General features: G+C 38.0%; 1 protein-coding gene and 1 long non-coding RNA gene across 4 annotated transcripts in view; one reads left to right on the plus strand and one right to left on the minus strand.

The window, feature by feature from the left end:
- Window positions 1–6681, plus strand: part of LOC128852232 (uncharacterized) — a 120417-nt gene extending 113736 nt beyond the window's left edge. Inside the window, exon 5 of the long non-coding RNA XR_008449948.1 lies at window positions 6245–6681. This is a non-coding gene — a long non-coding RNA (uncharacterized LOC128852232). The remainder of the gene's footprint in view (window positions 1–6244) is intronic.
- SEMA3A (semaphorin 3A) overlaps window positions 1–16226 on the minus strand; it is a 411783-nt gene that overhangs the window by 286577 nt on the left and 108980 nt on the right. The window lies entirely within an intron of this gene.

The following is a 16226-nucleotide window of genomic DNA, read 5'->3' on the forward strand; positions in this document are numbered from 1 at the left end:
TTGGCTGCTAAGGATGAAAGGCCATTTTGATGTAGGCATTACTAAGACAATTAGCCAGGCAGCTGCAGATAAACTGCTAGTGATTTTAGGTTGTGGGCTTTTTATTTTGAAAGGTCCTCACATACATGTTTTTCCAGATAGCTGTTTAGTCAGGTTCATTAGAAACATACCTTTTTCTCCCCTTTTTCCACTTGGTTAGAGTATTGTTTGCTCTAAGAAGTCTAAAAAAGACTTTAACAATAATGCTGAATATTTCTATTGCCTGTGGCTCAGTAGATTGGCTTAAACAGTAAATATATTTATATTTGGAGCCTACAAAATACCTCAGTGGAACCAAAACTAGACTTTCAAAAGTCCATTGCTTGTTTAGGTAAGATTTCCTGGTGTTTCACATGCAATTATATTTGGTGTCTGGCTGCTCTCGTAACTTACCTACCACCACTTTGTGGCTTCCCCAGTCAGAAGTTTAAAACTACAAAGAAGAATAATTTTTATCCCTGTCTGTTTTATGGATTTTAGGGGTTAAGTCAAAATGAATTTACCAATGGGCCAGACAGGGATGTACAAAGATGAAAATAAATTTCAGAGCTGTTATTTAATTCAGGAAGCATCTGTGGGCAGTGGAAATTAAACAATGCCATCTATCCAGAGTTTTACTGGATACCTTTTCGTATTCTGTAGGGAAAACAAAGCTTCAGTAATCACAACTAGTCTAAATGGAGTCCTTGTTTTGATAAAGAGATGACCCTAAAAATTAAAAAATTATCGGATTCACATTTTCATCAAAGATGAGGCAGTACAGACCTGTAGTCAAGTTGCTCAAAACAGAATTTGAGTTCGTCATAAAGTCCTTGCATGGATCCACATCATTGCTTTGTTGGTGTATGAGGACATTCAGGTCCATTCCTCATTCTAACTAAAGGAAAATAATGACATTGCCTTGTTTTTCCTCAGCCCCATATAATTTGGCTGCAGTTCCCTTTGCAAGAACAAACTGTTTAAATCAAATTATGGTATGTATACCGATAGCAGTGGTAAAGCTACTTCAAAGTATGTGCAGAAAAATATCTGGCCTACTGCCTTTCCCCAGCGAAGATGGGGAACAGCTGTTTGGCCAGTGAGCTTTTTCTGCTCAGCTAAGTGAAACTTGCAGAGCCTACTGCAGAGGTGGCAAATGCTAATGCCATTGCTGCCAACTGGTGCAACCGAGTTCTTAATCTGTGGTGGTATTCTCCCTTCCGGCAGTGCAGATATATGGAATTACACTTTTTTGGATATCTTTTTACGTGAAAATATGCCTCCAGTTTTCAGTAGTCTGTATTTTAGCTACAAATGTTTCTGCAGTCAACGTGATCTAGAAGGAGTCTATGTATAGACAAGACTGGTTAAAATTCCTCTTCTAATTTAATTTTGAGCCTGTCATCTTTAGGATTCTGTTATCACCAAAAAGGAGAAATAGAAACTTGTAAGATGTGGGTAATCTTTTGATAATTAAATTGTTTAAAATAGGTTAAGCATAACACTCTCTAGGAGTGTTTAGGGGTTTTGTCAGTCTACAAAAGGAGTCTTGAGACTAGTTAATATAGGCGTGCTCCTCATTGCAAGCATTTGAAGTTAGGTCAGATGAATCCAAATACCCGTGCTGAAAATGCTCACAGTGACTTAGAATAAATTGATGAGACTGGAAATAAGATGAATCAAAATTATTAGAATTATTCCTTCAAAAAGTTACACAAAGTGGAAATAGAAAACCTAAGTCTGAATGTTTAGACAATCCAGATATTACAATTGTGCATGTATGTATTCAAATTCAAATGCATTCAAATGCCAACCCTTGTTTTATGGCCATATGTCCTTTACACGGGCAAATGCTAGCGTGCTGCTTTAAATCAACATCCAGTATGTGACATGGGCCAGGAGCAGATTTTTAGAAACAGGTGTATGAAGCTTTCTGGTAGACAATCATACAAGAAATTTTCAATGGGATATTCCTCCTTACTCTCTACCAGATAGTGGTGGCTTGATGGCCTGAGCAATAAGGGATCAGAGAAAAAGACTAAGTGAATGACATTCTCACGTAGCTACGGCGGTTGGCAATAATTTCTACTGAAGTTCTTATCTACTCAATGCTCAGAGGAGAATAAAGCCTAGAAGATTAACTACAAGACTACTTGCTTGTGGTGTTTTTCTTGTTCTTTTGTTAATTCTTACATGCAAACAAACATACCAATACTCAGGATTTGTGCTGCTGTGCGGTTATGTTAAGATTACTATAGAACTTATTTAAATGAATAAAACATTTGGTTGAAAAAAAAAGTGATTGGGTGTTGGAAGCAGTGACATATTATTAATTCACATTTGCCCTCTGGCTGGAAGAAATGCAGAGTTCATAGCCTTTAGCTTGGGTGAGGTGACAGTATTACAAACAACTTAGGGAGAAGAGCTTGACTGTACTCTACATAAAGAATAAAGTTGATAAACAAATCCCATTTGGATAACAAGCAGATTACAGAGTTTTGGCAGCCTTACTTTTGTATTATTTTGGCCTCGTGTTGTTTTTTTTCTAATTAAATGAAGCAAGGCAGAGCATTCAGACCATGACTCAAGCTAAAAGTACTAAATTAGATTAGTTTGGCATTTAAGTCCAGGCAACTCTGACTCAAATACTTTGACTGTAAAGAAGGGAAGCCTTGAGGAATGAAGCTGAGGTCATTGCTTCTGAAAAGTCAAGTCCACATACTAAGCACACGTATAGAGGATTGTTCTTGATGCCGATTCTGTGTCATCCATTTGTCCCAGTTACTCAGTAGGTCTTAGTAAAGCAGTTTATCAGATGTTTCTGCGTGTAATTTGGGAGGGGGCTGGAGACAGAAACTTAAACCTGTAGGAAATTACAACACATTATATATTTTGTGTGTATAGGGCAAATGAACTGTCCAAGCCTAAGTCCTTTGTGGTTTTTTATGGCACTAAGTGTACTTGTCCAGAGTGTGTCAATCCACTGCGCATGCACCGTCATAATATTAAGAAGTTGTGTTGCATCTGCTCTCATTCCACACACCTTAGAGCACACCAATAGGAGTCTTCCCATAAAGGGGGCACTCTCTTTATAATAGGACTGAGACAGATACCTATGGCAGATGAACAACTTTCTAAAATAATTTAAATGTCTTTACGTACCATGTTACCAGAACTGCAAAGAACTACAGTTCATAAACTGTAAAGATACTTTTTTGCCTGTGAAGAAACTTCTTTGCTTTTAATATGTTTTTTCCCTAACAGATGCTAGCTAGACAACTGCAGTCTTAATATAAGGTGAAGAGGCAGGAACATTTGAGAAAAAAAAGAGGACAACATCAAGTTTAAAGTTTAAGTAGGTTCTTGCTTACTTCATCCCCCCTGCTTAAAGAAAAAAAGGTCGTACGGTTTATACAGGAACATAATGACCTTTCATTTATTTACCACTGTCTGACAGCAAGCCCTCTGTGCCTTCAGATGTTTGCAAAGCACCCAGTCCAGTCTGACCTCTCTTCTTACTGGGGCTTTCCTGTTACTCTAATGCCAATATTTGCCATGCTTGTAAGGCCAACTGCTTTTTCTACGTGGAAGCCTGTCTAACTTGTGATAAAAGTCACATTTTGTCTAATAATTTTGACTTATCCGAATAAGTGTTAGGAAGGATATCAAACATGTTTATCAGAAAGGAAAGTGCCTCATGCCAATGATTTGGTTTTGCAAGTATATCATATCATATGCCATGTTACTCTTCTTTAAAATGACCTTCAAATGGGAATGTAATTTTACATCCTAGGTTTGTGACAGCATGATTTTCATTTATTACATAACAGATTTTAAATTGACTGGTGATGGGATTTTGTTATACTGGATAATTTTTAAATGCATCCCTTTCAAAGCATTATGCTTACTGCCATTGTATTAGTCGTGTAAGAAAATTTTCTGCCTTCATACATGTCAGTACTGGGGAAAAGAAAGAAAAAAATTTACCTTTCCCTTCTCTCCTCTTTAGAGGTTCATAGACCAAAGTATTTTAGTGTTTCCTTAATGCTCCCTCCACAATGGAGCTCAGTGTTGAGTCCCAAGTCTCAGATCTGACTTGAAGGATACAATCTACATGCAAAAGGTGTTACCGTTCCACATGACAGTTTCTAAACTTCCTGGCTGTAAAAGGCAAACTCATAGCTGCAAAAGTACTGATCACTGCACGCCTGGACCAGATGTTTATTGTTCTAACAATTTCTTCCTCTTAACAGCCTTCCAGTGACACAAATAAAGCCATAATGAAAAGCCAGTTTGTGGTGTTCTGTTTTGTAGAAGAAAAGTGAAAATAATCTTTTTCTTTCCTGAAGAAATTTTTAGAACAAACAGGACTTAGACCCATGGTATGTGCAGGGAGAGGTGGTAAGGGAACACAATCAATTAAGCCCATCCTCAAGATAAATGAAGAATTTTGAATATCAGTGACCATGATTCTTCATCCATATTAGCACATTAATGTTCAGCATACCCTCTGGAAGCACTATGGTTTTTATCTCCATTCTACTATTGTAGCACTTTTCACCTTTCCAAATTACATACAACTTAATGTATTCCATACAAAACTTGTAAAAAAGATAATATGGAAGACAGAATCACACTATAAATATTTTATTGGTCCAGGCAAAAAGTAATAAAATAACATGCATCTAGAAAACTAAAATCTTGATAAAAGTAATTTTAAATGAGTCCCTGCAGAGCTATTCTGAGAGACTTTTTTGGCTTGTGTAGGGAACCAGTGTTCTGTTAAAGAAACAGAAAACAATTCTAAAGACTGCAGCAAGTAAACACTTGCCTCCATAAAAAAATCACAAGAAGAAAACCAACAAAACAAACTCTAAACCCCAAACCAAAAAAAAACCCACAAAAACCAATATCACCTAAAATTTAATCTAATAGTAGACCGTTGACACATAGTTTTTTCTGTATTATTGGAGTCCAAAAAAAAAAAAAATACATAAAATCTTACAGCAGCAGAATCATTCTACTTATGAGTAACATCTACTTCAAACTGTATATATTGAGTCTTCACTGTTATTATAATCTTGGACTAATAAGCAACATATTCCCTACTCATTTAAACATAAAATTGTGTGCAAATTTGTGCTATCTCTCAAAAAGCATGACTGATTTTATTTGCAGAACTGTGCATCTTGGCATTTTTTTTCCATAAAAAAAAGAAATTGAGATGAAACACTAATGTTTGTTGCCTTGCAACAAATTTACATCATTTCTGAATGGTTTCCTTCTTGCAATCTTGCCTGCTATCTTGAACAAAAAAAGAAAAAGAAGTACCAAGAAACTGCCAAAATTTAAAATCCATTTTTTCCTGTATCTGTTTATAAAAAGCTAAAAAAATTGCACAAATATGACAAGTAAAGTTATAATCTCACATATATGATGACAACTATTCCTTCAGTGGATGCTGTTCTAAATATAGTTTTGGCTTCTTTTTACTGTTTTTGCCAGTAAAAAAGATGTTTTAAAATCCTGTTATCATATGAACTACTACAAACTTCATCTCTAGTCTCAGCTGAACATATAGCTAGACAACTGTCCTTCTTCTCTTTGGGGCTGTCTGAGACTCACAGTTTAAGTATAGCTACCTAAGCCACAAAACTATACACAGCAGTATGAGTGCCACAAATGTACCGTGAGCAACACGGAGCAGAGCTAGAGAATTAGACATTGTCTTTTGTCACAATATCCTTATGATTACAACTCTGATTTTCAGTTGGGAAACCTGGATGAAGTCCTTCTTTATCTGAAAGTTTATCTGAAAGCGGCTGAGGGAACTGGGGTTGTTTAGCCTTGAGAAGCAGAGGCTGAGGGGAGACCTTATTGCTCTCTACAACTACCTGAAAGGAGGTCGTGGAGAGGAGGGAGCTGGCCTCTTCTCCTAAGTGTCAGGGGACGGGACAAGGGGGAATGACCTCAAGCTCTGCCAGGGGAGGTTCAGGCTGGATATCAGAAAAAAATTTTCACAGAAAGGGTTATTTGGCACTGGAACAGGCTGCCCAGGGAGGTGGTGGAGTCACCTTCCCTGAAGGTATTTAAAAGATGGGTGGATGAGATACCCAGGGGCGTGGTGTAGTGGTTGATAGGAATGGTTGGACTCGATGATCCTGGAGGCCTTTTCCAACCCAGTGATTCTGTGATTCTATGTGAAAGTCTGAACTCTCTTTCTTAGGGAAGAAGTTACTAGTGCTATCATCTGTTCTGGGGGAGAGAAGAGGACCCTGTACCCTTCCTGATGATCATACAGGATATGAAGGACTAAGAGAAGTCTAATGTCAGTGACTTACAACCAGCATCTCAACTACGTACCAGCAACCCTACCTCAGTAGCCTAGATACGGGCTATTCAGGTGGATAACAGCTACATCAAGTACCTTTTTCCTGCATCTAGAATGTACTTCACAGACAATAACTGTGCTAATGCTCCAGTCTGAAGTTTCCTCCAAGCTGCAGAGCTCTACTATGAGACTCTACTATGTTGATGGAACACCATGCTTTTCACTGGGTCATTGCTTGTGAAGGTCTCAGCTGGGTCATTGCTGGTGAAGGTCTTTGCCCAGCTCGAACAAGAAATACTGAATGCAACCTGCCTGATCATCCAGCTGCTGCCAGTAGCCTTACTTATGCAGGTAAGCGACTGCTACTGTTGCTTAGAAAACAGTCTTCATTAAATTAGACAGCAACTGAGAGTCAAAACTATTCAGGTAATTAAAGCAGTATTGCTAAATTAAATTAATGTAGATCAGGTAGTCTGAGTAACTCTAGCTATGCTGTCCTCTGCTTGACATACTATTTAAAAAATTGTACTACACTGGGCATGAAATTAAAATATGTTTCAATAGCTTGAGAGAGATTTAATATACAGAAAATTACTTGTGAATAGCTTTGCGTCGTGACAAGTACAGCTTCAAATATTTAAATTAAAAATTGTTTCTCATTAAAGAAAGAGGTTAAAACCCAAGCTAAGAATACAAAATTACCTACTTTACCTCCATTATGATAAATCTTCCACTTGTTCTTGGATAGTTCTACTGTGTCTGAATGCTCCAGAGCAGAGACTTTCTCCACCTACTCAAGAAACTCTGCAATGTGTCCTGTCTGCAGAGCACTGCCTGGCACTGACCTATGGTGCAAGTTTACTCCCCACATCATAAATCAGGAGGACTATTTGGACACTAACGTGTATGGATAGCCTTATTAACTCTCCACCGGAACAACTTACTAAATATAGAAGTATACCACATTTTTTTCCCCAATTTTTGTTGTAAACAGAGAAACACAAAAGCCACAAGTAACTGTAAATGTTTCATTCTAAATTTATGTGTGGGTATTTTTAATTCAGGACTTGTTTTTTTGACAGCAAGGAAGAGGGAAACACTATGAAAAAACCACTTTCTCATTCAGATCAGCTTATGTACAAAACAATTGCATTGACATTATTCTGCATCTACATGTGTGTACTTAAATAAAGCATTTGATTCAGGAACTGAAGTATACATTGAGCTAAGAAAGGTTTCCTTGTGTAACTTGCTGTGCTTCACCTGGTTCAGAGAACATGGAGGGTGCTTTCATTAGCTACATGAGTTGGATATAGATATTGTGCTGATACTGCTTGCTTATGTATCAAGTCTCAAGTTCAAATACAGTAATCTAATAACTCCACAGACAACCTATATTCATGAAGTTCAACAGCACAGAAAGAAGTCAGGAAGTCTAAGACTTTGATGTATTTTTAAGTAAAGAGCTTTGTGTGTTTCAAAAAGAAAGGGACATTGTAAGTTTTTTAGCATTTCTAAAGATGCATTGTGCTGTATGGAATGGATTTTGCTGTCTTATGCATCAGTATTACACCTATGTAATTCCAAAGCTGTGCTGGACTTCCACTGATGCTGATGACAAGAGGCTCAGTCCACAAATCTAAAATCCAGTATGTTCCCAACATGGAAGTGCTTAACTTCCAAGACATATGACCATAGCTTTCTGTAAACTGTCTGTCTCTGCTGATGTGTTGGCATAACACCATCATTGCCTGGAGAGCTACAGATACTTTACACAAAGTGAAGATTTGACTTTCTTTTGCACTTGAGCAAGAATGAAAGCAGTTAGCCAGTGTACAAGAGGCAGACTGGGCTATAGCAATGTTTCTTGGCTAGCTAAAGTGAGCTAAAATAATTTTGCAATTATAAAGTATAAATGCTAGGATTTAGCACAAGTGACACTGCAAACATTTAAAGATTCTGAGCTTTATTTGGCATAAACAGAAGCTTAAAGCCTGGATGGCAACACCAATCCTTTTTCCAACAGGGCGTTGCCTGAAAAAATACTGAGAAGGAATCCCTCCTCTGGGACTTATAACTACCGCACAGACTTTTTCCCAGGGGGAAGGTGCAGACAGATGGTTGTAAATCCTCTCGCTTTTTTCTCATGAGCCTTGCTCCAGACTCCAGAGGACTCTTTACTTGAAAGTCTATTGAGCAACCACAGAGCTACACTTTTCTCTGCAAGTAGCCACGGAACACAGCTCCTGCTCCAAGCAGAAGGAAAGCACATGGTTCTGTTGTATCCCAGCTGTCCATCAACTTTTGTATTATGCTAGAGAATTTGCCTCTGAGGAAATGTGTTCAAATTCATCCTATCCTCTGGTGGATAACAACAGCCATGCCTATGTTGCCTAGTGTAGTAGAGTAAATAATCACTGGAAAGCTGACAATTACAGTTAAACATAAGGCAACATTTTTAAAAGGAAGAAAAAGTTGATGGCTTCCTGGCTCTGAGTTTTGTATATTTCTCTACATTTATTACTCTGTTGAAATATTTCCTCAAACCAGAATGATGCAACACACAATCTCTTGTTCAGCTGAAACTGTAGATGGCACAGAATACAGGGAATACAGCTCTAATCGTAGAAAAGTAGACATTGGATCTGATCAAGCAGTCTGGTTATTTTATAGCTATCCTGGCCCTTAAGGAAACAGATCTATTTTCAAACAGAACCTGTTAGAATGCAGACATTTTTTGACATGCTTGAAGTCTGTATTTGTTTGATCTTGACCAACAATCCAAATGTATATCAGCAGAAAGAAAGCACACATCTGCCACAACAGGCATGTTTACAATCATTTTAATGACACCATTAGATTCTGTTTGCCAGTGTTCACTTATTTCAGACTTTTATACAAAAAACATGTGAGTTAAGATTACCACCTGTGCACAATGGAAACAATTCATTTAAAGAAATAATTTTAATGGTAATACATAGCTCAATAGTTTCCCTCTGTTCACCACCATAATTGTGAGAACACTATTACATTTACTCTGAATGCACAGATTTGTGTTCCTCCAGGTTTCTTTTTGATTGAGCTTAGCCTAAGAATTACTCCAAACAGGGCTTTCTATGCTTGCAACACACACACTTTAAAGATGGGTCATTTAGAAAGTTTTAGAGGTGGCAGGTGGGATTCATTTTATATGAGAAATCCAGTCCTAAACGACACCTGAAAACATCTACTTACTGCATTAATCTTCTCTGGATTAAAATGTTTTAAGAAAGTTAAAAGAAGAAAGAGCTTGTCTTTGAGGGCTTGATGCTGCTCCCAGCCATGTCACTGGGAAAATTTGTGATAGTTTCTATAGAACACAATTCAAATTAAGATGGAATATAGGTAGTGTTAGACAAAAGTCAGAAAGACTGAAGATACTGTAACAGCTTTTCATTGCAGATGTGACAAAATTCCTGGTGCTGCATTAGTTAAGACAAACACACATGAATCTTCCTCACTAAGACCTCCATTGTGCTGCTACTAAATCTACCAGAACCTCAGGCATTGACTGTGCCTTATTGTGCAAGACAACTAGAGAACAAAAAACAAAGACTGTTTCAAACACAAAGAGCTTAGCATCAAATCCACCAGGGCATTTAAATCTTCTCGAATGGATGGATATTTATAGTCTAATTATCTAACATGTAATTAGCACTCCTTCTGGAGAGAGAACAGAACAGGGGATTACATGTGATATTGCTGAGATGTTATTAGAGGCTGTGTGCTACACAGTCCAAGCTTTTTATGTAAAGGAAAATCATGATATCAGTACACAGTCCAGGTCTGTCCTTTGCTCAAGGGCACTGAAGAAAACCATTGCTAGACAAACAGCGGTGGTGAAGGTGTGAACTGCTCACAGGTCACCTACTCATATCAACGTGCATCTATGTAAGAAAATTCAGCTGTGATCAGAACTGTTCTAACACCTGGTCTATGTTAAATTATACGTTATTTCAGCACTGATTTTCAAAAAGATCTTCATTATCTACAAAGATAGAGTTCAAACTACATGTAAAATAGACACTGAGTGGTACTTCCACAGAGAAACTGTGGTGTTTAAAACCAAAACAGAACAGAACAAGCAAACAAATAAAATTACCTAACCCCCAGCTTTTGTATTTTTCAGTTTTACTAAATGAAGTTCCAGTGAGCAGTCCTGAATTTTGGGCTTGATTTTGGTTTTTGGTTTTTGGGGTTTTTTTCTAAAAAAAAAATAAATCTGGAAGCATATTGTTAGTTTTCAGTTTCCATTGAAATATTCAAATTGAACAACTCTCCCTTTCCCCTAGACACACTATGTTTATTACAGATAGGCTAAATATATATATAATATTCTTCACATGATACTTCCAGTGTTTTTTTGTTACTAAAGTATACTTAAATAAAGCATACACCTTTCTCACAATCAGCATTTGAAATTACTGAAATTATGTGTATAAAAGAGCTGCTGGCAGTTGCATTTGGAAATCAGCACTATACAGCATCTTGGACTATGTGGTGTCTCAGAAATGTCAAGGGCACCTTTTCAGCAAAGCCTTTAATTGCAGTTACATGTGTATCTAAGTACCACTGAGCTATGTAAAAATGAATTAAAACAGGACTTGAACATGTACTTACATTTAAGCACAGCATTAAGCACAATGCCGAGCTGGGTTTTATAACATTTCTATTTTCCAAACAATCAGTAAGCCACTGCAGAGCATTTAAGGATGTTCTTTCATATTTCACAGGTGGGTAGTTAAATAAAAATGGATTTTTATTTTTTTTTATTCAGCCTGTTTTAAGTTTTTTTTTTATAAGGAGAATTTTATATGCACTTCACTGAGCAAGTTCAGGAGGCTCAGCTCTGGCACATGCAGTGTGTAAAACAGGTGTTCTTATTTGCCTGCTTACCATGAATGCATGATTCATTAATAAGCTACCACCACCACCTCATATGTAGTGAATATTACAATACAAGTAAATTGCAGTTTTGCAGTTAATCTCTCAACAAACCATGTTAACTGGGAGCTTCTCAGTTATTACAGAACCACTGAGTTGTGAAGGCATCTCTGGAGATGAGCAAGTTGAACCCATGGCTCAATCATGGTCAGCAGACTGTCCAGGATCGTGTCCAGTTGGGGTCTGAATGTCTTCAAGCATGGAGAATTTACAGCCTCTCTGGGACAACCTGTTCCAGGGTTCATCTAACCTCATAGTAAAAAAGTGTTTCCTTATGTTCAGATGGAATTTCCCATGTTTCAGTTAATGCTCATGCCTCTTGTCCTGTCACCAGACACCACTGAGAAGAACCTGTTTCTGTCTTCTTCACTTTCCCCATCAGTTATTCACACATTGCTAAGATCCCCCTGAGCTGTTTCTTCTCCTGGCTGAGCCACCCTGGCTCTCTGAGTACCATTAAATGACTGATATCCCAGTCTCTTAATCTTCTTCGTAGCCATTCACTGGATTTGCTCAAGTAAATGAGTACCTTTGCTGTACTGGGATGCCACCACCAAACCCAGCAGTCCAGATAGATCTCACCAGTGTTGAGTAGAAGGAAAAGAATCCTTACTCCTGTTGGCAATTCGCTGTCTCATGCATCTCTGGGAGGCTTTTGGTCTTTTCTGTCATAAGGGCTCATTACTGGCTCATCTTCGGTTTGCTGTCTGCCTGGTCCCCTGGGTTCTTTGCTGCAGTTCCTTTCCACACAGTTAGTTGCCAGTGTGTACTGCCACATGAAGTTACTCCTTCCTGTGGACAGGACTTGGTACTTTTTTTTAGTTGAATATCATGAGGCTTCTGTCAGTTTTTTTCTCCAGTCTGTCAAGGTCCACCTGAATAGCAGCACAGATCTGGTATATGAGCAACTCCTCCAAGTTTTGTGCCATCACTTAGCTCCTTATGGAATAGATAACAATTTAACAGTATTGATTCTGGTATCAGTACTTTGGTACACCATTTGTAACTGGCCTGGATGGAGTTAATGTTGTTGATGACAACTCTGTAAGTCTGGCAGTTCAACTAATTTTCAGTCATCTCACGGTCCAGTCTTTCCTCATATTCTTTTGCACTTTGTTCAACTTTGCAGTCCTCTTTTGGACCCCCTCCAGTTTTTCCGCATCTTTCTTGAATTGTGCTGACCAGAGCTGGAGGCAGTATTCCAGGTGCAGCTGGACAAGTACTGAGTAGAGGGAGATGATCACATCTCTGACTCTGCTTATAATGCCCCTGTGTATTCAGCCCAGGATCTAATTTGCCTTCCTCGTTGCAGCAGCGCGCTGCTGACTCCTGTTTAGCTTGCTGTCCACCAGGACAACTAGACTTTCTTCCAGCAAAGTTTCTCCCTAACCATACAGATTCCAGCCTGTACTGGTCTCTTTGGTTATGTTGCTCAGGTACAGGACCTTGCCCTTGACATTGTTGAACTTCATGTGTTCTTGTGAAGGCTATTCTTCCAGCCTGTCTAGGCATCTCCATAAGATGGCTCTTCCTTCTGATGTGTCCATCTTACCACTCAGCTTAATGCCATCCACAAAGGTGATAAGGTTGCTTTCAATCCTATGATCTAGATCATTTATGAAGATGTTGAACAACATGGGGCCCAGTATTGACCCCTGAGGGACCTCACTTGTGGTGTGCTGCCAGTCTGAGTGTGAAAAAAACATCTTCACTCTCTTAGTATAGTCTGTTAGCCAATTTCCAACCCATTATGTAGACCGACCTATCCAATCTGCGTCTTGCCAGCTTTTTTAGGAGAAGGCTGTGGGAGATAGTGTCAAACATTTTGCTGTAATCAAAGAAGTCAGAACTGAAAAGTGAACTGAAGTAAAATATCTAAGTCTGGCATAATGATCCAGGATATCCATGTACCTCATATTATTAATCAGATGAGTTTACTGCAAGGTTAAATTTGTGCCCATGTCCAAAGAGTTTTAAAGATCAGGATGTGGGAAATGTAGAAATAAAACACAGTTCACACTTCAAAAGTGAAGTATAGAAATATTTCAACTGTCCTCTGAAGATGCATGATTTTTCTTGACCTGCTTCCCATCCCTTCACCTTGCTTTTAGCCTTCCCTTTCACTTTCCCTTTCCTTTTCCCCTCTCATTTATTTTTTCCAAAACACATCAAAATGTTTTTCTCCAGGAGAAATATTTTTTTTAATTTTGCTTTATACACTGTACTGTGCAGCTATCGAAGATCACTGATCATTGTATGCTCTGTACTTTACAAAAATATTATAGGAAACACCACTTATCTTTAAGACTCTGCAAGTTCAAAGATCATAAAGGTCTGTCCTGGTGATAGCTGTGAATATACTTTATAGAAATATAGGCTTTAATCATTCACTTCACTTTTTAGGGCAAAGAAATGGAATCTTCTCAGATGATAAATCCCTATGTTTTGGATCTTGTATGGAAAATATGCAATATTTTTTAATAAGGATTAGAAGCAAATAAGGAATAGAAGTAATGTAAAGAATAAATTTAATCCCGTTGTAGTTTTACGGTAGATCGACAGTTTAATTTATACAGACCATATTAACATCTGCATATACAATCTATCTTATGTTGAACCTGTTAACTCAGATAGAGGAGTGCTTGAGAGTTTCCATGAAAACGCATTCACAAGTACCTGATGCTAAAGGCATGAGTAGGACCATAGGTCTCACACATACCGTGACTGATGTGAGTCACATTAATTTAAGGCTGAATTTACCATTACGATATGGTCAAAGGGACATTCCCGAAAGATCCCTTTACTGGCTAAGGGGAAGTGGAAGTACCATCACTTGTCAGAGAGAATCATCTTCCCTTTGTGGATTTATCCTGCATAAAGAACAGTCTGCATGAGATCAGGGGTCAGGGGTCCTAAGCCCAAGGATGTTTTGTAAGGTGTATATACCCCAGGGAATTGACACGGGTAAATACAATGCCATTAGAGTGAAAGGAGAATAAGACTTTAAGGAGGTGCATATTTCAAAGACACAGAGAACAGAAAAACAGTTCTGTTATTTTTTTTTTTCTCTTGCCCCATGACTAAAAAGAAAAGAAAAGCCAATAAAAGCCAGAAATAAAGCCAGAAAAGTGATATTAAAGTATTGTATACACTACAATTATTTTGTGATTGAACCTGTTGAAGGCTTTGCTTGTGCATCCTATTCAATGCACTATCTGCGCTTCTTTCACTGAAAAGTTACTTATTTTCTTACAGGATTTTTATTGTTTATTGCTCTAAGAGAGAAACCCCTGTACTATTAGGGGCCCTGCCTCCTTCATATTTCCCAGCAGTTTACTATAAAAAAAAAAAGATAAAGAGATCTTAGTGTCCTCCCCAGTCTCGTTCAGTATGGTCCAGACATCCACCACCGACATGTATGTGTTCCTTTCTGTTGCAAAATGAACTTGATTTCTACCAATCCCAACTACAAGCTGGGCCTAAATCATTAAAACCTACTTGTGTGTTTTTCAATGAAATCAGTAAAACTTAACATCCAGTTTATGAGTGAAGGAGAATTCTGACCCATTCAGTTTGTGATGTGTCAGCTCCAGAGTCCTAACGAAACACATTTACTACAATAAAAACCCCTTTCCTTGGGTAATGTAAATTGTAGAAGTTCTATATCTGGTTTAAATTTAGGGTCAGAGATTCAGATTCAGGTGAAGATTCTTGGCACATCTCTCTGTATACAGAGGAAATCTGGGAGATAATAGATTGAATCTGTTCCACATAGTTTACCCAAATGCCACATAAAACTTTCACTGGAAAAATCGTAAACCAAATTTTTCCTAAATAAATTGAGATATACATTCTTTCCAATCTCCTCCTTCTTCATTCTTCCAGTTTTCTTCTAAGACAGCAGATAACAGCTGGATTATATCAGTCAGTCCTTTGGTATTCTTGATTTTTAACAAATAAAAGAGTATCGGGAACAAGTTATTGGGGAATAGTGACATCACCTGACCTACTATGGAAGATAAAAACTAACTTATAGGGGGAAAGAATCCTAACAAAACTGAACTATATCCAGGTTGTCTCCTCTCTATGAAATGCAGCCATGCTTTCTTGTCTTCCTTTATTCTATGTTAACTTCTTTCGAACTTTCCATATTGTACGAAATGTCTGCACCGTTTCACCCTGAGGGATTTCCCCCCTTATTTAAAGAACTATAATGGTCCTTTTCTTTTTTAACTCTGCCTGGCACATGTTGAAAGGCATCTTCTAAGATTTCGTTTATGATAGCTCAAAAATGTATGTCTTGCTAAGACTACAAAACAAGCTAATGATTTTAAAAGCATGGTGATGAAAAGCCTGGGAGGGGAATCCATGCTAACTACATGCACGGACCATGGAAGAGGGTACAAGGGGTCATTTTTTTTTCCCTCCTGCTCCTTTTTTTTTTTTCCCCAGATACAGAATCAATTCAAGTCACATCGGTTACAGCCAGTTGCACTGGGGCATTTTTTTCCATTTATCCCCATCCAAATCCTTAATTACGGTCTACACAAACAGAGCTGAAGTGAGAAGTTGCAGCCCTATATTTTTCCATGGTGGGTGCTTAGCAATAAGGCTGAACCACCAGAGAGGGTCACATTTTTATATTCTGAGACAATTTATTATTAATAGTGCTTTTCACCTGGAAATCCCCCTAATATTCCTTCCTTTGTTGTCCGAAGGCAGCTTTTGCTTAGCAGTGCTTTAAGCAAGAGGCAAATAAAATAGGTGATTCATCCACTTGAAATAGTTTACAAGGAAATAGAGAATCCTTATCCTTTCCTTACATAAGCTGGCTGTTAAGATCTTCCAACTATAGTGACAGACCTCTTGAACTGAAGAAAATTCTGTCTGCGAG

Source organism: Cuculus canorus, chromosome 1 (genome assembly GCF_017976375.1).
Source record: "Cuculus canorus isolate bCucCan1 chromosome 1, bCucCan1.pri, whole genome shotgun sequence".
In the NCBI taxonomy this organism is placed as follows: Eukaryota; Metazoa; Chordata; class Aves; order Cuculiformes; family Cuculidae; genus Cuculus; species Cuculus canorus.